The sequence below is a fragment of the Vicugna pacos genome, chromosome 3 (assembly GCF_048564905.1).
Source record: "Vicugna pacos chromosome 3, VicPac4, whole genome shotgun sequence".
Lineage (NCBI taxonomy): Eukaryota > Metazoa > Chordata > Mammalia > Artiodactyla > Camelidae > Vicugna > Vicugna pacos.
The window spans coordinates 109,479,096-109,494,496 of record NC_132989.1 but is presented as its reverse complement, the minus strand read 5'-3'; the positions used below and the strand labels follow the sequence as shown (position 1 = coordinate 109,494,496).

The 15,401-nt window shown below is 38.4% G+C and overlaps 1 protein-coding gene and 1 non-coding gene across 4 annotated transcripts in view; one reads left to right on the top strand and one right to left on the bottom strand.

The window, feature by feature from the left end:
- The window catches only part of FBXL7 (F-box and leucine rich repeat protein 7), a 414,211-nt gene that overhangs the window by 208,116 nt on the left and 190,694 nt on the right, over positions 1 to 15,401 (top strand). The window lies entirely within an intron of this gene.
- TRNAD-AUC (transfer RNA aspartic acid (anticodon AUC)) lies at positions 1,879 to 1,951 on the bottom strand. The gene has a single exon. It is a non-coding gene; the product is annotated as a tRNA-Asp (tRNA).

Sequence of the window (15,401 nt, the reverse complement as noted above, 5' to 3'; positions counted from 1 at the left end):
TGAGAATCTAAGCTGAGTAACACTCCAATAGTCCAAAGACTAGTGATGACATCCCACGTAAATATTCAGACCTTCACTGGAAAACGGTAGTTTCAGGCAGAGTGGCACATATATTATCACTCAGTCTCAGAATTTACTGGCTGTTCCTCATCAAGTCGTTGGGTTTTCTCACTTGTAATGGTTTCCTTTTGGCTACAGCTTACGTTCACTGCCATGCTTCAGTTCTCGCATTTGTGTACTAACCAATTAATTAATGTAAAAATAGTTCTCAAATATTTACTGCCTGGCTGCACACACTCGGGTTAAACAGCTTAAGAGAAACTCTCAGTTTAATTGAGGAGCTAGATCCAGGGGGAGAAAATTCCATTGTTGGAACATGATAATTGGTACAGTATAGCACAAGGGCGCGATGTGAAAAAGAATGCGTGAGAAAGAAAGTAACAAGAAATCCATGGGTTGTAAGATACTCCTCGTGAAATAGGCAATTATAATGAAAATGTTCTTCAAACTATTTATTCCTTTACTGTGTATTTACTGAGCATTTCTATGTGTCGGACATTGTGCTGACGAGGACAGGAATGTGGATGGACCTCAAGACTCCCAGGTTGGGAGGAAGATAGTTAAGTGGATGGAACATCACAGCCTTGGGAAGGAGCTGCCCCAGAGAACGGAGGGCAGTACCCTGGAGCATAGAGGCAGGCGCGCTTGAGGAGTAAAGAAAGTGAGGTCCATGCAGACGAGCACAAACCAAAATGGGGTCATTGAAAGAGATGAGGGATCCTCACAGAAACAAACGCAGAGGGTGTCTGGCCTTCAGAGAACGGGACTTGGTGTAGTGTGCTGAGGCCAGAAGCTAGGTGGAAATAAACAGGTGCTGATTCTGAAGGATGTGACCTATTTGATTCAAAAGTGGAAGTGTTGGAATTTTATTTTTAATAGTAAAATTTTTTAATAAGATAACGTCCAATTCAGTCTCCTAAGTGACAGTGAGCTCACTGTAACTCAACAAGTATATAACATTAATGGCCTGGAGACATACGATAACAAATGCAATTATATTTTCCCCCAGAACACAAGGATATGACCACCTTATATTGTGCATGGCAGATAAACAAGGTCACACTCAGGCAGTGGCAGGTCCTGGTTTATACCGTCAGCCCTGAGGGGTAAGCTGGCATTGCAGTGACACTTGACTCCACTGTGTTCTCCGTCCTTCAGTGGCCTGGATTCCTGCTCCTTTTGCTGCTCCTGCTGGTTCTGGGTGGAGTTTTGGCAAAATATGCTGAGAGTGCAGTGAGATGGGTGAACAGAGAGGAGGAAGAGGACAAAGACAGCGGCTCTTTCTGGAGGGGGAAGAGGTCACTCTTCAGGGCATCCAGTTGAGATTTTGCTTGTGCTGCCCAGGAACTTGGTGACTTAGGGAAATCCTTCAGTCTCTCAGGACCTCAGTTCCCTTATTTATAAAATGAGAGACTGTCATGATGGCCTCTCTAACTTTGATATTCAAAGACTTCAAGTTCTGTAATTCAATGGCAGGACTCTTTTTTTATTGCTCGCTTTCTTTCTTTCTTTCTTTCTTTCTTTCTTTCTTTCTTTTATTCTTTCTTTCTCTCCTTTTCTTTCTTTCTTCCTTTCTTCTTTCCTTCCTTCTTTCCTTTCTTTCCTTTTTTTTCATTCTTTCTATGTGAGTTACAGAAACTATAAAACTGTAACATATGTATTTTGACCTTTGAATCTAAGGCAATTCTTTTAGGTAAAAAAGTTTTCTTTGAGATGATTCAGGTAGAATCTTCACCTTTGACAGGGATTTAAAAATTTTTTTTGTTTGTTTTGTTTTGGGGGGAAGGTAATTAGGGTTGTTTATTTATTTTTATTTAATGGAGGTACTGGGGATTGAACCCATGGCCTCATGCTTGATAAGCATGTGCTCTACCACTGAGCTATACCCACCCTCCCCTGACATGGGGATTCTGAAAGACAATTACAGAAAACAGCTGTAATGCAGAACTCCATGTGGTAATTTCAAATCCAAGAATTAGATTCAAATCCTCTGACAGTTTTCCATCTCCCATCAGTCGTGTCCAAGATACAGCATTTCTTCTGTTTCATCCCTTAGTTGAAGTTAAATTCTTCTGGAGACTAGGCTGCATGTTTTTATTTATTTTTTAAATCCAGAATGTTCTTTGTCATCTGACAGGGTAACATATTAAACTGCTTAAAATGCTTCGTGAATGAAATCACATGTCTGAAACGCTGTGTCCGTTACGAGAGCTCTCCAAGGGCAGGCTTGTGTTTGTTCAGTCCCCTTTGTCCTTTTTGTCTTACCTAGTTTCTCATCCCCAGGCTTTTTCTCTCTCTTTTCAATCCCAGTAGTGATCTTAGGCATAAAGCAGATTTCTATGCAAAGGCAGTTTGTTCAAATTGGTAGGGTGGATTACGTAAAAAAAAAAAAAAAATTATTTGGCATTTTTTATCTGGTTTAAATGGATTAAAAAGAATCATGATGATCAGAGCTTCAGGGCTGGCCCCATCTGATTTTACATTCTCACAAGCTTCTGTGGTTGAAGGAAAATTGCATTGAATTTTCATAAACACATTATTATCTAACTCCCTCCCACCTTAACGTGTTTTGACATCAAATCCTTAAATATGTATTGACGATCTCCACGTGAGAGGCTAAGTAGTGTAACGTGCACATTGAAGCTCATGTACACAAGAACATGAACCCACGAGGGCAGGAATTCCTCTTTGTTATTGTTACATTCCTTTTGTCTTCAATAGTGTTTGGCAAATTAAGTTGTTAACGAGATTAAATTAATGAATGTGAGAATAACCCACGTTCACCAGAGGATGAGAATGGTTCCTGTTTTGTACAGCTTGTGTCTGCAGCCCCTAGGAAAGTGTCTGCCTCTCATTTGTTGAGTGAGTGAATGGACTTAAGGATTGGGTCCTGGTTGTTAAAGAGTTTACAGTCTGGTTTGGGAGACAGATTGGCAAAATAGTCAAGAGCAGTAATGTTTTGGGACCACAATGGAAAATTATCACAAAACAGTCATATTTTAATTGTGCAAATAATAACATAAATGATTGTTCTAGATATTCAAGGCTGGAAAATAATGTATGACATACACTACCCCTAAGACTTTGACTTTGCTGGATTATTTTTATTTATGTATGTACTGAATAAATCTTTACATGCCTCTATGGTCCAGGCAGTATATCAAGTACTGGGGAGTCAACAGTGAATAAATAGATGTAGGTCTTGTGCAAATTGAACTCATAGTCAAATGGGGAAAACAGTCTAAAAAAGTAATAAATAAAATGAAAAATTCTGAAGGGAAAAATGAGAGGAGCTACCTCTGAAAGGCTAAATGAGAAGAGTGGAATCTTTGAGCTGAATTTAAGGAATCTACTTTTCAAAGAACATTCCAGGCAGATGAGGCTTTGTGTACAAAGGCCCTGAGTCTCTGAGGCTGTGTGGAATTCAGTCCCCAAGACAGCTGTTCTGGATGGGGATGAAGTGGCAGGTACCAAAGGATTTTGAACAGGAGGGCTTGGTAAATCAGTATACCATGGTGGACATGATATAACGACTTTTTAAAGACATTCACCCTTGCTTACGAGTGGAGAATGGATTGTGGAGCCCAAGAATGGAAGTAGGCATTTTAAAATAGTTCATCAAAGACTTGATTAAGGTAGCAGCAGTGAAGAACATGTGATCTGGAAGGATTTGAGGTCAAACTAAAGAATTTGCTGTTGGAAAAAAAAGTGGAGGATGGCTAAGGGAAAAGGGGTCAAGGAGGAGTTCTAGCTTCCTGACTGAATTAAAGGGGGAGAGTGGGGTTCTTTATTGAGGTGGAAAATACCAGTGCAAAGAAACAAATGTGGGGTGGGGAAGCATGGATTCAATGGTGGACAAGTTAAGCTTGAGATATCTGCCAGGTAAACTCAGAGATGTCAAGTCAGAGCAGGGAACTAGACATGTGAATGTGGATCTCAGAGGAAAGGTCTGAGCTGATGATGTAGACAGGGGAGCCTCCAACATGTTGAGGCCCCAGTGATGGAGAACCAGCCGGGCATATGAATATTCCATGAATACTCATCGTTGTACAGCATTTGATAACGTTGTAAGTTCTTAATTAATAGTTATCAATTAAATGAAATTTGTTCTATAAATATATCCAAAGATTTTGAGAGGCATCAAAACGACCACTCACTGTAACTGGCTACACCCTCAATCCTAAGATCAGTGGGTGAAAATTGTACAAATATTTTCAATATTCTTTACTACGTGCAAACTTCCAGAGTGAATTCCACCCTAAGGCAGACATTTAGGATTGGGACAGGGGTTTCACCTGTTAATATTTTACTACATTAAAAAAGCAGTTATCATGGTAAGTTTTCACGTTTTGGTGCACGTATCTCTCATTTTCAGTAAAGAATTGTTTGAAAAATTTAAAGAATAAGGATCTAATGTTTTTAAACTGAGCGCACTTAGGATGAACATATTACATGCTTGTTAGTGACACCTCCGCTGGGCAGGGATGTTGTCATTTGGCTCCGTTGCTGTACCCTGGCATCCAAGGCCAAAGAAGGATGACCAGATTTTTGCACTTGCCAGGTTGAAGCCAGGAGCTTCATAAGGAATAGGAAGACTCTTTGTGGTTCCCCAAACACTGTGGAATCAGAGGAGGCACAGCACCCTGGAGGGCTGTAGTGTGACAGTGGAGTTCCACAGAATGTTGTCACAAAGAAAGATTGAGCAACCATGAGAAGGAATGGTTGACCTATGATTTTCTAGCACCTTCGACGTTAAAAACTATTGGTTGGATCTGTCAGAAATTATTTCCTCTTCAATATCCTTTTTCCCAGGATAATAATGTAGTGGGAGTCAGAAGGTAAACAGAAGTCAATTACAGAAATGGGTGTTATTGCTTATTTGCTAGTTATGTCTATAAACCATATAGAGTGGGTTTATGGGCAGGGTGTAGACTGTGTCAGCCTGTCCACCATCCAGGGCTGCAGTCATCCAGCCTTTCTTAGCACAGATGTTTTTCTTGACCTTTGGGTATTGACTTCTCCTACTATTTCTGCCTCACTGAGTTGCCCTCCTCAAAGGGCTGTAGCACTTTTTCCACCACTACAGAGTTTCCAAAGGAGAAACATGTGGTCCGTCTTGCTCTTGATGTACTGTATTAAAATATTTACTTTTCATTCATCTTCAACAAATAATTTTTGAGCACCTACTTTGAAAGTTCTACAGAGGACCAAAGTGTAAAGTACAGACCACAGTCTAAGCTGGACTGAGTCGGGCCGGTTAGTATGCCCCAAGTCACATCAAGGCTTCTTGAAGCACCTTCATGCCCTCCAGTCCTCATGGGAGATCTTGCTTTAGTCGCGGTGGGAATGGATAAGTAGCCAGGAGTAATGACAGGGATTTCTTCTTTGTATGTCTCCAACCGTCTACGTGTCCACTCTGTGTGCTTCTTCTTCCATTTCCTCCCCCTTTACCTTTATTTCCTGTCCCACCTCTTTATCAACATCCTCTTTCCTTTTTATAGCTTTAATCTTGTTCTCTTCCTAAACTGGCGGACAGTTTTTGTTGGTATTTCTATGCCAACCTTTGACTATGCATTTCCCACAAGACTAAAGTGCTTTTCTGCTTCCAGTTTCTCTCTCCAGTCTACATCTCTTCACGCCTGGGGCTGGGGTGGTGTCTGACTGGGGATGGTATCTGACTTGCCCTGGTCTCTAATCAAAAGAGCATAAATCTGACATCTGAAGACAAACCACAGTGCTATCCATTCTTTCCCAGCATCGTCTGCTTACTGTGGTATTTATACAATTAGCCCCATCTCTATAGATGGAGGAGTCCAGACTATCACCTGGTACCCATTTCTCAGCTAATGGGACAGAGGCACAAGCCTGTAGAACAAAAAGGTCTATTTCCAAATGAAAACTAGATATGCTGTGGAGTCCTGAGTCCACTCTCTGCCCTGTGTCTTAGCAGGTATGGAAGGGTGCCTTTATGTAATTCTCTCTACTAATCAACTCCACCGTTCCTTTACCTGGAAAATTAGTAATCCAAATAAACTTCCGTTACTGCAGCTAGAACTTACAACTTCTGGCATGCAAGGAGCCGGAGTGCCACGTTTAGTTACTGATGCCAACTATCATATTGCCTGACATCTCAGTGCTGGAGTTCTCTTTGCCAGTTTAATTTTGCTGTAGGGGATGAAAAATCAGTTATCAGATCCCCTGACCACTTGTGTAAATCTCCGGGACAACATCTTCAGAAGAAAACAGTTCATTTTTCCCTTTCTCACTTCAAGAAACCTGAGCCAATAATTAGATATGCTTTTATTCTCAGTTCTATTCTCATGAATCCTCCAAGTTATGTCTTTTTCTTTGGGGTTTTATTTGTTTTCAAACCAGAAGAGCACTTTAAGTAAAGTTTATGGAATTTAAAAATGCCCAAGGCTTAGTAACACACTATTGGAATATTTGAATATCACTAAATTTGCAGCAATAAAGTTATGTGTTGTGGGTTTTTTGGCAAGGGATAAAGGTTGGAGTTGTCCCAGGAAACGTTTTTCTCACATAGTTGGTCATTGACTCAAATGGCATGTGTTCTGCAATCATACTTGCATGACATTGGTGGGTCTCTAGACACAGTTAGTTCCTTCTCACTGAATGATCAGGAATGTTTTTTAAATGCAGCACCTGCTCTCTGAAAGATGCTGGGGCCAAGACTGGAGAAGTCCCTGGGTCTTGACCACAAGGAACTTACAATCTAGTTGGGAAGTTAAGACATTACACTGTGGTCCCAAAGACATCATTAAAAATGTAAACCCTGTCGTCTCTACCTTCAAAACATACAGAGTCTGATTCCTGCTTATCACATCCATTGCTGCCACCTATCCTGTCCATTAAGCCACTGTCATCTCTCATCCCGAGGATTATTGCTGTAATCTCCCAAATGATATCTCTGCACTTCCACTGTTGCCCTCGTTAGCTTGTTCTCTACATAATAATCAAGGCGATCCAGTTGAAGAATGAGTTGGATCATGCCAGTCCTCTGTTGAAAGCCCTTAGAAGCTCCTGGACCCACTTGGAGTAGAGCCAGTGTCCTTGCAATATAGATAAGATTCTACACACAATCCAGCCACACACTCCCTCTTTGACTCTCTGCTTTCAGCGTTTACCAGTTTTCCTCTGACACACTCTGCTCCATCCACGCTCACCACTTTGCTCTTCTGGGAGTTTCCACCAGGAAGGCCACTACCTCGGGGCCTTTGCACCTGCTGATCCTGCTGCCTGGAATCCTCTTTTGCCCAGATGACCACTCACCCCTCACATATTCAGGTCTTCACTCACAATGAGATCTTTTTAGGCCACATTATCTTAAATTGGGCTCTCATATGTACACACACACATGCGTACTTTGATTTTTCTATATAGATATCACCATATGAAGCCATAGTATTTCATGTATTGTCTTTCTTTTTCCTCAGTAGGAAGGAAGCTCTGTGAAGGCAGTTTTTTTTTACAGTTTTGTCTCCCATATCTTTAACACCTAGAATGGTGCCTGACACACAGTAAGTAGCTAATAAATATTTATTGAATGATTATTTTTATTTCACACGTGAAGGGCTGTAATAGTTTCTTAGGGCTGCTGTAACGAAGTGTCATGAATTGGATGGCTTAAAGCACAGCTGTATTGTCCACAGCTCTGGAGGATGGAAGTCTAAAATCAAGGTGTCTTCAGAGCCATGCTCCCTCTAAAACCTGTCCAGGAGAATACTTACTTGCCTCTTCCAGCTTCAGGGAGCCTCAGGTGCTAACTTCAGCTGCAGCACCTGAATCTTCTGCCTCCAATGTCACATGGCATTCTTTCCTCATTTGGGGTGGGGTGGAAGGAAAAACTCTTCCCTTAGTATGTGACCTCCCTTTTGCCTCTAAAATTTGACCAGACTAATATCCCATCAGCACAGCTCTGGTCCAGCATCTACTCTGACCAAAAAAACCATCATCTATAAGTTGTCTAAATTCTCTAGTCTCAGATTTGAGGCTTTCCACATTTTATTAGCCATCCACCATTACATGACCTGTGACCAATCTAATGTGTAGGATTTGCTCCTCTCTGTCAGTATCCTTTGCTGCATCCCTTCACGTCTCTTGCACTTTTTCCTAGAACCCTTCTCCAGAGCAACCATTACTTAAAACCTTTCCTGCTGTCTTTCCTCCTAAGTCCAACTTCTCCATCTTCAAAGTGTGCAAGTTTACCCCTATCTTTTTGAAGACATTTATTGTTTCACACCCTGCTTGAAATTATATATGAATGAAGGTTTTGTCTCCTCTAAATAAACATACCAGCAGTATTATTTTTTAGTTGATAAAACTTGTCAGAAGATTGTAGATTTAAATTTTAAGAAAATTTTTTTGTTTTGAATCAAAGAATCTGACGTTTCAAATGTAAGAACATGTTTTTCTTCAGTCGTTTTCTGAGACAGCAATGCACAATGATGAAATGAGGTTAAGAAGGGTGAGAAACAAGAATTAAGAAATGTGAAGAAAGTTCAGTGGATATTAAAAAAATCTATCATGACATGTAGCCATCTTTGTTTTTTGTGTTTCAAGCACCTACACTGTCTTTGGAAAATAAATTATTTTACATATTGTGGTTGGCAAAATGATGTCCTTCCAAAGATGGCCCTTATCCTAATTCCTGGAACCCATGAATATGTTAAGTTATATGGCAAAAGGGACCGTGCAGCTATGATTAAATTAAAGATCTTGAGATGGGAGATTATTCTGGGTTATCTGGATGGATCCAAGATAACAACAAGGGTTCTTATAAAAAAAGAAGCAAGAGGATCAGACTCTGAGAAGGAGATGTAACAACAAAAACAGAGAAGAAAAAAGGGATCATGACAGAAGCAGAGAAAAAGATTGAAGCGTTGGCTTTGAAGATAGAGGATGAGGCCATAAGCCAAAGAATGTAGGTGGCCTCTAGGCGCTAGGAAATGAATTCTCCCCCAGAGCTTCCAGACGAATGCAGACCTGCTGACACCTAGGTTTTAGGACTTTTGACCCCCAGAACTATAAGAGAATAAATTTGTGTTGTTTTGAGTCATTTAATTTACAGTAGTTTATTACAGTGGCAACAGAAAACTAACACAGATATTTTAAGGCTCCCACAATTAAAAGCAGAAACCAGAGATTGGCAATCTTTTCTATAAAGGGCCAGATATTAAGTATTTTATGCTTTGTGGGCCATATGGTTTCTGTCACAATTACTCAGCTCTGCCATGTAGCACGAAGGCAGCCAGAGACAATATGTAAATAAACGGATGTGGCTATGTTCCAATAAAACTTTATTTACAAAAATAGGCAATAGACGGGATTTGGCCCATGGGCTGTAGCTTGCTGATATGTGATGTAAACCAATGCCTCATCATTGTTTATTGTTTTAATTTATACTTCATCCTATTCTGGAATCTGATTCCTATTTATATGTGCCACATGACCCACTGAACTAGATTCAGAGCATTCAGCAATAGATCTGGAGCTGTCTCTCCAATTAGAAGCATTAAGATTTTATGTGTGAAGATGAAGGCCATTCTTAGCACTCTGTGGTTATCTTTAATTCCTCAGGACTTGCACATTGCAAGAATTGTATCCTAGAGGTGTAAATAAGAGTGCTAAATGACTCTGGCATGATTTGTTAAAGTGAGAAAACCATCCTGTATTTTCACAAAGCCTCCAGCATTTCTAATGCTGAGAATATGCACATCTCATGAAAATGTATTTTGTCAAGCACTGTCTACAGAGGATTAAACTGAACTGTAAAACCATGTTTTTGTGTACAGACTTTAGGATTGCTAATGCTCTTTTGTTTATAATTTCTCTCTGGGACATCTCTCTTGAGGCAAATGTTCCCTCAACAAAGGAGGTACTGGACAGACAGTGTGATTTTTAGCCAAAGAAATTGCTGCATGCAGGGATTCTTAATAGACTTGCGTTGTACTTCTCTTTCCTTTGTGAACCTGACCCCAAACATCTGTATAAATGTGGCAAGTTAAAACAGCCTGCTTAGACCTGGCTTGCCAAGTACAATTCTGTTTTCATCATGTTTATATCAGGATTACATGACATTGGCCCCCCTCCCGTGCCTGCTGGCTCCCTTCTTCTCTCTTCCTTGTTCATCTGCTGACCTTCAACCTTAACAGCTCATATCCAATCCTGCTCCATCCCTGGTCAGGCCTTGCATCATCACTCCTTCCTCTGCAACTCCTCCTAACATCCTTCTGGTCTATATGTGGATTCGTTTATTCATGTCAGGTGAAGCTTTACTGTTACCATGATTTTTGCATACATACTACAAAATTATAGAGGCTCTTATTCAGAAATCAGCTTATCATTTTTATAGTTTATCAGTATAATATTTAATAAATATCTTTGGGCTATTGATGGCTAGATTTGTTTTTTTACTTAATTTGACTCTTCTTTGGATTAAAAAAAATACTTTACTTTGAGAACACTTTTAGGTTTACAACAAAATTGAAAGGAAGTTACAGAGAAATCCCATATATACCCCTGATCCCTCCAGATTTGTGGCTTCCCCCATTATCAGCATCACTCACCAAAATGGTACATTTTTTACTAAGGATGAACCTACATTGACACATCATAATCACCCAAAGTCCATAGTTTATTTTAGGATTCACTCTGGGTATGTGCATTCTGTGTGGGTGGACACATATATCATGACATATATCCATCAGTATAATCTCAGAGTATTTTCACTGCCCTACAAATCGTCTTTGCTCTGTCTGTTCCTCTCCACCTCCACATCAACACACATACACTCCTGGACACCACTGGTCTTTTTATTGTCTCCATAGTTTTGCTTTTGTTTATTTTGTTTTGTTTTTTGTCCTATAGTTAAAATCATAGCAGGTAATCTTTTTAGATTGACTTCTTTCACCTAGTCATATGCATTTAAGGTTACTTCATGTCTTTTCATGGCTTGATAGCTCATTTCTTTTTAGTGCTGAATAATATTCTTCTGTCTGAGTGTACCATGGTTTATTTATATATTCACTTACTGAAGGACATCTTGGTTGCTTCCAAGTTTTGGCAATTACAGATAAATCAGCCAGAAATGTTCAGGTGCAGATTTTTGTGTAGACAATAAGTTTTCAACTTCTTTGGGTAAATAACCAAGGATCACAATTTTGGGTTATATTGTAAGAGTAGGTTTATTGTGTAGGAAACTGCCAAATTATCTTCCAGAGTGGCTGTACCATTTTGCATTCCCACCAGCAGGGCATGAGAGTTCCTGTTGCTTCCTTCTTTGTCAGCATTTGGTGTTGTCGGTTTACTGGATTTTGACCATTCTAGTAGGGGTGTAGTGCTAGCTCTTGTTATTTAAATTTGCATGTCCTTGATGATATATGATATGGAGCACCTTTTCATGAACTTTTTAACCACCTGTAGATCTTTTTGGTGAGGTGTTTGTTAAGGTCTTTCATCTTTTTTTAATTGGATTGTTTATTTTCTTATTACTGAGTTTTAAGAGTTCTTTGTATATTTGGGATGACAGCACTTTGTCAGATGTTCCTTTTGCAAATGTCTTCTCATTACCTTGATATTGCATTTTGCAGAGCAGAAGTTTTAAATTTTAACAGAATCCAGCTTATCAATTGTTTCTTTCTTGGATCATGCCTTTTATGTTGTATCTAAAGTCACTGCCATAAACAAGGTCATGCAGGTTTTCTTCTATGCTATCATCTCAGAGGTCTATAGTTTTGTGTTTACATTTAGGTCTATGATCCATTTAGACTTTATTTTTGTGAAGGATGTAATTTCTGTGTAGATTTTTTTTTTCATTAAGATGTCGTTGTTCCAGCCCTATTTGTTGAGCAGACGATCTTTGCTGCGTTGTATTACCTTTACTCCTTTGTCAAAGATTAGTTGACTCTATTTACAGGGATCTATTTCTAGGCTGTCTATTCTGTTCCATTAATCTATTTGTCTGTTCTTTCAACAATACCACACTGTCTTGATTACTATAGCTTTAAGTTCAGTCTTGAAGTCAGGTGGCATTATTGTCCCAATTTTGTTCTTCAATATTGTATTGGCTGCTCTGGATATTTTGCCTTTCATATAAACTCTAGAGTCAGTTTGTTGATATCACAAAATAAAACAACTTGCTGGGTTTTTTTTTATTGGAATTGCATTGAATCTATAGATCAAGTTGGAGAGAACTGACATCTTGGCAGTATTGAGCCTCTCTATCTGTAAATACAGAATATCTCTCCATTTATTTAGTTCTCTTTTGATTTCATTCATCAGCATTTTGTAATTTCCCTCACACAGATCTTGTCCGTTTTTTAGATTGATGCTTAAGTATTTCAATTTGCGAGATGCTAATTTAAATGGCATTGCATTTTTAATGTCAAATTCCACTTGGACATGATTGGTATATGAAAGCAATTGACCTTTGTATATTAATCTTGTATCCTACAACCTTGCTATAGTCACTTATTAATTCCAGGAGTTTTTTTGTTTATTTTTTCAAATTTTCTACATAGAGGATCACATCATTTGCGAACAAAGACAGTTTTAAATCTTCCTTCCCAATCTGTAGATACCTTTTTTTTTACTTTTTCTTGCATTATTGCATTAGCAAGGACTTCCAATGTGATGTTGAAAATGAGTGGTGAGAGGAAACATCCTTGCTTTATACCTGATCTTAGTGGGAAAGGCTTAAGTTTCTCACTGTTAAGCGTGATGATAGCTGTAGGTTTTTTTGTAGATAGTCATTATCAAGTTGAGAGAGCTTGCCTCTATTCCTGAGTTACTGAGAGTTTTTATTATGCATAGATGTTGGATTTTGTCAGATCCTTTTTCTGCATCTATTAATTTGATTTTTTCCCTTTTTAGTCTATGATGGTTTACATTAATTTACTTTTGAATGCTGAACCAGTCTTGCATACCTGGGATAAATCTCACCTGGTCATGGTGTATACTTCTTTTTAATACACTTTTAGATTTGATTTGCTAATATTTTGTTGTGTATTTGTTGAGGATTTTGCAACAATATTCATGAGATATAGTGGTCTGTAGTTTTCTTTCCTTGTAATGTCTTTGGCTAGTTTTGCTATTAGGGTAAGGCTGGTTTCACAGAATGAGTCAGAAAGTTTTCCTTCTGCTTCTATCTTTTGAAAGAGATTGTAGAATTGATGTCATTTCTTCCTAAAATATATGATAGAATTCACCAGAGAACTCATCTGGGCCCAATGCTGTCTTTTTTGGAAGGTTATTAATTTTTGATTTAATTTCTTTAGTAGCTATTGGCCTATTTCAATTATCTCTTTCTTCTTGTGTGAGTTTTGACAGATTGTTCCTTCAAAGAAAATTGGTCTATTTCATCTAGTATACTGAATTATGGGCATAGAGTTGTTCATAGTATTCTTTTATTATGCTTTTAATTTCCACAAGATCTGTAGTTGTAGTGATGTCCTCTCTTTCATTTCTAATGTTACTAATTTGTGTCCTCTCTCTCTTTTTTCTTTTCTCTTTCTTTTTTTTAATTTAATTTTATTTTTATTTTTATTTTTATTTTTATTTTTTTGGTAGCCTGACTAGAAGCTTATTGATCTATTCAAAGAATCAACTTTTGTCTTCACTGATTTTCTGTGTTGATTTCCTCTTTTTAATTTCATTGCTTTCTACTCTAATTCTTATTATTTCTTTCCTTCTGCTTACTTTGAATTTAATTTGTTTTTCTTTTTCTAGTTTCGTAAGGTGCAAACTTAGATTTTTTTTAACATTTTTTATTGATTTATAATCATTTTACAATGTTGTGTCAAATTCCAGTGTAGAGCACAATTTTTCAGTTATACATGAACATATATATATTCATTGTCACATTTTTTTCTCTGTGAGCTACCATAAGATCTTGTGTATATTTCCCTGTGCTATGCAGTATAATCTTGTTTATCTATTCTACAGTTTTGAAATCCCATCTATTTCCTTCCCACCCTCCGCCCCCTTGGCAACCATAAATTTGTATTCTATGTCTATGAGTCTGTTTCTGTTTTGTATTTATGCTTTGTTTGTTTGTTTTTATTTATTTATTTTTTTAGATTCCACATATGAGCAATCTCATATGGTATTTTTCTTTCTCTTTCTGGCTTACTTCACTTAGAATGACATTCTCCAGGGACATCCATGTTGCTGCAGATGGCGTTATGTTGTTGGTTTTTCTGGCTGAGTAGTATTCCATTGTATAAATATACCATTTCTTCTTTATCCAGTCATCTGTTGATGGACATTTAGGCTGTTTCCATGTCTTGGCTACTGTAAATAGTGCTGCTATGAACATTGGGGTGCAGGTGTCTTTTTGAAGTAGGGTTCCTTCTGGATATATGCCCAGGAGCAGGATTCCTGGGTCATATGGTAAGTCTATTCCTAGTCTTTTGAGGAATCTCCATACTGTTTTCCACAGTGGCTGCACCAAACTGCATTCCCACCAGCAGTGTAGGAGGGTTCCCTTTTCTCCACAGCCTCTCCAGCATTTGTCATTTGTGGATTTTTGAATGATGGCCATTCTGACTGGTGTGAGGTGATACCTCATTTTAGTTTTGATTTGCATGTCTCTGATAATTGGTGATATTGAGCATTTTTTCATGTGCCTATTGATCATGTGTATGTCTTCCTTGGAGAATTGCTTGTTTAGGTCTTCTGCCCATTTTTGGATTGGGTTGTTTGTTTCTTTTTTATTGAGTCGTATGAGCTGCTTATATATTCTGGAGATTAAGCCTTTGTCGGTTTCATTTGCAAAAATTTTTTTCCCGTTCCGTAGGTTGTCTTTTGTTTTGCTTATGGTTTCCTTTGCTGTGCAGAAGCTTGTAAGTTTCATTAGGTCCCATTTGTTTATTCTTGCTTTTATTTCTATTGCTTAAGTAGAATGTTCTAAAAGAAAATTTTTGAGATGTATGTCAGATAATGTTTTGCCTATATTTTCCTCTAGGAGGTTTATTGTATCTTGTCTTATGTTTAACTCTTTGATCCATTTTGAGTTGATTTTTGTGTATGGTGTAAGGGAGTATTCTAGCTTCATTGTTTTACATGCTGCTGTCCAGTTTTCCCAACACCATTTGCTGAAGAGACTGTCTTTATTCCATTGTATATTCTTGCCTCCTTTGTCAAAGATCAGTTGACCAAAAGTTTGTGGGTTCATTTCTGGGCTCTCTATTCTGTACCATTGGTCTATATGTCTGTTTTTGTACCAGTGCCATGCTGTCTTGATGACTGTAGCTCTATAGTATTGTCTGAAGTCTGGGAGAGTTATTCCTCCAGCCTCTTTCTTTCTCTTCAGTAATGCTTTG